Source organism: Budorcas taxicolor, chromosome 3, assembly GCF_023091745.1.
Source record: "Budorcas taxicolor isolate Tak-1 chromosome 3, Takin1.1, whole genome shotgun sequence".
Classification (NCBI taxonomy): Eukaryota; Metazoa; Chordata; class Mammalia; order Artiodactyla; family Bovidae; genus Budorcas; species Budorcas taxicolor.
Genome location: NC_068912.1, coordinates 83,469,619 through 83,476,042, shown reverse-complemented (window position 1 = coordinate 83,476,042; position 6,424 = coordinate 83,469,619). Strand labels below are relative to the sequence as shown.

General features: G+C 40.5%; 1 pseudogene; it reads right to left on the bottom strand.

Annotated features, from left to right (window-relative positions):
• Nucleotides 1–922: 922 nt before the first annotated feature.
• Nucleotides 923–2,269, bottom strand: LOC128045590 (zinc finger protein 75A-like; annotated as a pseudogene).
• Between the last annotated feature and the right edge of the window lie 4,155 nt (nt 2,270–6,424).

The following is a 6,424-nucleotide window of genomic DNA, read 5'->3' as shown; positions in this document are numbered from 1 at the left end:
AATCTGCTAGAAAAATAAGAGAGTGAGGAAATAGCTTATTTACAAAATTAACACTAAAAATGTATTTTACTAAAAATAACTTCTATTAAAATTTTAGGTCAAGATGGTAGATGAAGAACATGCTAAAGCACTTGCTTCCATGCCTAAAACATGGTAATACTAGACAGCATGTTATTTAAAATACTTGAATATTCAAATAGTTGAGGAATACATGTCTCAAAGGAAAGAAAAAAGGAATTCCCTGGTGATTCAGTGGTTAAGAACTTGACTTCCAGTGCAGAGGACCTGGGTTTTTTTGTTTGTTTGTTTGTTTTTATTTGTTTGTTTCTGGAAAACTTTATATTAAAATTCATTTCTGCCCCAAAAGACGATTGAAACTGCTAAGTTGGCTACCTGGGAGACAATGTATGTAATGAAACACAGATATTACTGCTTTTTATTTTGGACAACTATGCTACAAGTGTTTCTATCATATGTGCTTAACAGTGGCTGGAAGATTAATGAAAAACAATATTTACCTCTGCAACCACAGAAGACTGGTGACTCTTGAGTGCATCTGCTATTTGAAGCTGCTGTTGCTATTTTGTCAGCTACAATCCCCAAAGCTTTTTTTACTCAAGTTCTTAGAACACATATTTTCCTAAGGAATTCAGTGATAGTTCTACGTAAAAACAGTAAGTAGTACAACTAACTATTACTGTTTCCTCTCACAGTCAACCCTAATTTCTTTCTGTGAGACATAATGTTTACATTTTCCACTGGTAAAAAATTCTTCATGCTTCTTAATTTTGAAATTTTTCATAAACTTTAGGGTTAAACTCTGGTTGGTAAATTTTTTAGACTAAGAACACTGGATAAGCTTTTCTTCATTGGTGTCAATTCTGGTGTCAAAGTCTTGAGCATTTACTGAAACTTGCATGTGTTATAGATGGGTTCTCCAGTGTTTAATAAGGTGGGAATTTTGACTGAATTTTTTCCCACATTCATGACATGTAAGGGGCTTCCCTCCTGTGTGAGTTCTTTGATGTGTGTGGAGATGTGAATTTTGACTGAAGCTTTTCCCACACCAGGAGCATTTATACGGTTTTACTCCTTGGTGTGTTGTTGCTGCTGCTAAGTCACTTCAGTTGTGTCCGACTCTGTGTGACCCCATAGACAGCAGCCCACCAGGCTCCCCCGTCCCTGGGATTCTCCAGGCAAGAACACTGGAGTGGGTTGCCATTTCCTTCTCCAATGCATGAACGTGAAAAGTGAAAGTGAAGCCGCTCAGTCGTACCTGACTCTCAGCGACCCCATGGACTGCAGCCTACCAGGCTCCTCTGTCCATAGGACCTCCATCTAAACCTCTTATCACACTGTTGCCATTTATATGGTTTCTCTTCAATGTGAATTCTTTGGTGCTTAATAAGGTCAGAGCTAACTCTGGAGCTTTTTCCACATTCCTGACATTTAAAAGGCTTCTCTGTTGCACATTCTTTCCTATGAAGCTCCATAAATTTCAGCAGCTCTTCTTCCCACCAGTTGAAAAGTTTCTTTCTTTCCTTCACTGGAAAATCTTGGTGCTATTTCCCCAGCCTACGCACAGCACCATGATTTTCTTTGCCCATTGTTTTTTGATGAACATTCACACTGGCTTTTTTTGATACTATGTCTCCTGGTGCTTGTATTTCTAAGTCAGAAAGGCACATAGGTTGATGATTTTCCATGTCATTTTTCAGCTTTATCTCTGAAAGCAGCTCTCCAGGATTGTCTTTGAACACTGGAGATCCTTGAATATATGGCTCTTCCTCTTGCTCTAAACAGAAGATCACTTTAGGTTTGGGGAGCACAAACAATGCTAGAGAGATGACAGTCTCATAGTTTTCGTGCCTTATGCCATTGTAGAGGGCCTTCTGCGTGGGATCCAGTAGTTCCCCTTCTTCCTGGGAAAAGTATATGGCCACTTCCTCAAATTTCAGCAAACTCTGGGACTCAGGCAAGATGAATGCAGGTGCCATCATCCAATCTTTGATGTTTGTTTGCTCAGGAAAGGCTAGGATCTGGTAAGTAGGTACCACCCTCTCACATACAGGCTCAGGTATTTTGTGGGTATTCTGCTCAGCAGCTCTTGTAGACCCTGGTGTATATTCCAAACTTCTTCCTCCCAGGACACGCCCACTGGCTGGGACTCTGCTGGCTTCAGCTGGAAGCCTGGGGCCTCTGCTGCTTCTCCCAAGAGCACTGCCTCCTTTCCGAGCTCCTGGATTGAAGCCTTCAGATCTACTGTCATTCTGATCTAGGAACAGTTCTGCTCCTGTGCTGGATACACCACCAGCTCCAGATCTGACAACCGAGGCCCAGTCTGGCCTGGAACAAAATCAATGAAACAATCTTCTTCCTCTATCCTTCTGGGAAGATGAAGCTGGTCTTCATCTGGTCAGGAAGCTAGGATCCCACATGCCACAGGGCAACTAAGCCTGCTCCCCTCAACTAGAGAAAAGCCCAAGGGCCACAATGCAAGATCCTGAGTGCTGCAACTAAGGCCAAAAGTAAAGAAATAATAATACTTTTTAAAAAGGCAAGAAGAGGGGATCCCTTAGGTGTCAGATATAGAGCAGTAGCTGAGGTTATGTAGCTCTCAAGAGGAGTAGAGATGGGCTGTAGAGGCTGGTGTTTATAAGCCCACAGGTCTGGCATTTAATGAGGACCTGGGGCTGGAGTCAGGACTTAGCTGTCACCCACAAACAGGAATCTGAGTGTCCTTCCACTCACCCAGGTTCTCAGCAAGAAGAGAGAGTTAGTCTTCCCAGACTGGAATCATATCATTGGAACCTTAGGTCTGTTGTACCGCATAACGTGTGGGACTTGCATTCTGAAAGTAGCAAAATTCAAATCAATCCACAAATATAAAAAATGGTCTTATCTAGAGTCAGGGGACTCAAAACAGTACCTGAGCAGAGGCAACCAAATGGAGTTTCCCCAAATAGAGACCCCCCTCCCCTACCTACGAGCCAGGTCACATGAGTAACAATTTCTTGAACAAGAATTATACATGTGAGGAAATGCAATACCATTTAAGTACAATGTACAACCTAGATAGCATATTGAAAAGCAGAAATATTACTTTGCCAACAAAGGTCCATCTAGTCAAGGCTATGGTTTTTCCAGTAGTGATGTATGGATGTGAGAGTTGGACTGTGAAGAAGGCTGAGCTCCGAAGAATTGATGCTTTTGAACTGTGGTGTTGGAGAAGACTCCTGAGAGTCCCTTGGACTGCAAGGAGATCCAACCAGTCCATTCTAAAGGAGATCAGCCCTGGGTGTTCTTTGGAAGGAAGGATGCTAAGGCTGAGACTCCGGTACTTTGGCCACCTCATGCGAAGAGTTGACTCATTGGAAAAGACTCTGATGCTGGGAGGGATTGCGGGCAAGAGGAGAAGGGGACGACCGAGGATGAGATGACTGGATGGCATCACCGACTCGATGGACGTGAGACTGAGTGAACTCCGGGAGTTGGTGATGGACAGGGAGGCCTGGCGTGCTGTGATTCATGGGGTCGCAAAGAGTCAGACACGACTGAGCAACTGAACTGAACTGAATACACTCCTGAAGAAGTAAAGCTACTAGAACAATCTAAAAGAAAAATTAAAAATAAATACACTGGAGATGTGTGAATAAAGAAAGAATGACATCATTAAGCCTAAATAGGAGGTGGTGTTCTACCCGCATGACTCAAGCCAGTTAGGCATTCATGCTTAGTCACTTGCACTGCCAGAATCTTCTCTCTCCAACAATCTGCTGAACGAGGTCCCTGTGGACCCATATGCCTGGTTCCAACTCGTGCAGCCCACTGGTGATTTCCTCTTTGGGAACCTTGGATATAAAGGTGCCACTATCCACTTCAACAGCATTTCCTAAAAATGAATTTCTAATAGAAGGGGTTGTACAGGGGCCTTCATCCACTTCTACCTAGAAGATCCTCATTTTATTAGGCAACTCCACCCCTCCAACCAGAGCACAGCAGGAGATGGAGTTTCAGGAAAGGGCAGAGGCCTTAATGGAAACACAGAAAAAGTTCTACTTCACCCTTCCCTCAAGGTTGCCCAGGGCCTTTTCCATGGTGACTTGCTTTTAGATTTGTCTATTGTTGTTTCAAAATTTCAACTCCACAGTCATCTTTTATATTTTGTTTATAAATCCAGACATGATTCAGCATGCAGAATAATTTGCAAACAGAAGTATTATAATCTCAGTAGGCAACATTGAAAGTTATGTGACAAGATACCACTTTTTTCTTATTAGAATTTTTTAAAAAATTACAGTAGTCTCCCCCTAAATCACAGTTTAACTTTCCTCAGTTTTAAATGCCCATGGTCAACCTCAATCCAAAAATAGTAAATGGAAGATTTTAGAGAGAAACAATTTGTAAATTTTAGATTTCATGCAGTTCTGACTAGTGTGATGAAATCTCAAGTGTCATGTCATTTGAACAATCCCTTTGTTCAGCGTCTCCCATCCATTGCCCACTTAGAACCCATCTAAGGTTATCAGATAGTTGGCTGTAGTATTGCAGTGCTGATGTTTCAGTGACCTTATTTTAAGTAATAATGGCCCTCAGAATAGTGCTGCTGGCCATTTTGACACACTAAAGAGAAGCTATGAATTGCTTCCTTTAAGTGAAAATGTGAAAGCTCTCTACATAATAAGAAAAGAAAAAAGTCCTCTGCTGATGTTCCTGTGATCTACTTAGGAATATTCATTCTTAAGAATGGATGAATGACTATTACTGTAAGAATTAATATTACTGTAATTGTAAAGAAGGAAAGAGAAATTTGTGCTAGTTTTGCTGTTGCATCTCAAATTACAGAAGTTGTAGTTGCAGCACCTGGTAAGTGCTTAGATAAGATGGAAGAGGTAATAAATTTGTACAATAAGATATTTGGAGAGAAGAAAAATACAACTCTATAACTTATATTACAGTATATTATTATAATTGTTCTATTGTATTATTAATATTTTCAACCTCTTACTATGCTTAAATTATAAATTAAACATTATTATAGATATATTTATGCAGAAAAATAAACCAGTGCAGTTGATCCTTGATTAGCATGGGGGCTAGGGGCACTTACACATAGCTGAAAATCCAAGTGTAACTTATCAAGCCCTCTGTGTCTGAGGATCAATGCAATATTTTGCAACCTTGAAAAGGAAGATCCTGTCATATGCTACAATATGGATGAACCTTTAGGATAGTATACTAAGTGAAGCAAGCCAGTTACAAAGATTCAGTATTAATGATTTCATTCATATGAGGAATTCTAGAGTAGTCCATCATAAAAATAAGAAGTACAAAAGTGGACAGGGAGGGGATAATAAGTGTTGAGATTCAGTTTTGTAAAATGAAAAGTTTTAGAGATCTGTTGGGAAACAGTATGAAGGGAATGGCTATGCACTCCAGTATTCTGGCCTGGAGAATTCCATGGACTGTATAGTCCATGGGGTTGCAAAGAATCGGACATGACTGAACGACTTTCACTTCACTTTCACAACTGAATATTTTAAAATGTTTAAGATGGTAAATTTGATGTTTTGTAACTGCAACCACAATTAAAAATAAAATAAAATTTTAGACCCTGGAGGCAATATGCTAAAACACAAAAAGCGTAAGTATGAAAGATATATAGGCAACCATTTGGAATTTCACATTATTCATATTGCTGTCTACTTCAGTAATGTGAACAATTAGATAATCTGCATGCTTTTTCATTTTGTCTTCTGTTAAATAGGGGACAATCACACAGAAGACTTTTGTGATGGTAAAGGAGATTATGTGTGTATGAAAAGCACCCTCAGTTCAGTTCAGTTGCTCAGTCATGTCCAACTCTTTGCAACCCCATGGACTGCAGTATGCTAGGCCTCCCTGTCCATCACCAACTACCGAAGCTTGCTCAAACTCATGTCCATTGAGTCAGTGATGCCATCCAATCATCTCATCCCCTTCTCCCCCCTTCAATCTTTCCCAGCATCAGGGTCTTTTCAAATGAGCCAGTTCTTTGCATCAGGTGGCCAAAGTACTGGAGTTTCAGCTTCAACTTCAGTCCTACCAATGAATACTCAAGACTGGCTGGATCTCCTTGCAGTCCAAGGGACTCTCAAGAGTCTTCTCCAATACCACAGTTTAAAAGTATTAATTCTTTGGTGCTCACCTTTCTTTACAGTCCAACTCTTACATCCAAACATGACTACTGGAAAAACCATAGCCTTGACTAGATGGACCTTATTAGCAAAGTAATGTCTCTGCTTTTGAATATGCTATCTAGGTTTGTCATAACTTTTCTTCCAAGGAGTGAGTGTCTTTTAATTTCATAGCTGCAGCCACCATCTGCAGTGATTTTGGAGCCCCCCAAAATAAAGTCTCTCATTATGTCCACTGTTTCCCCATC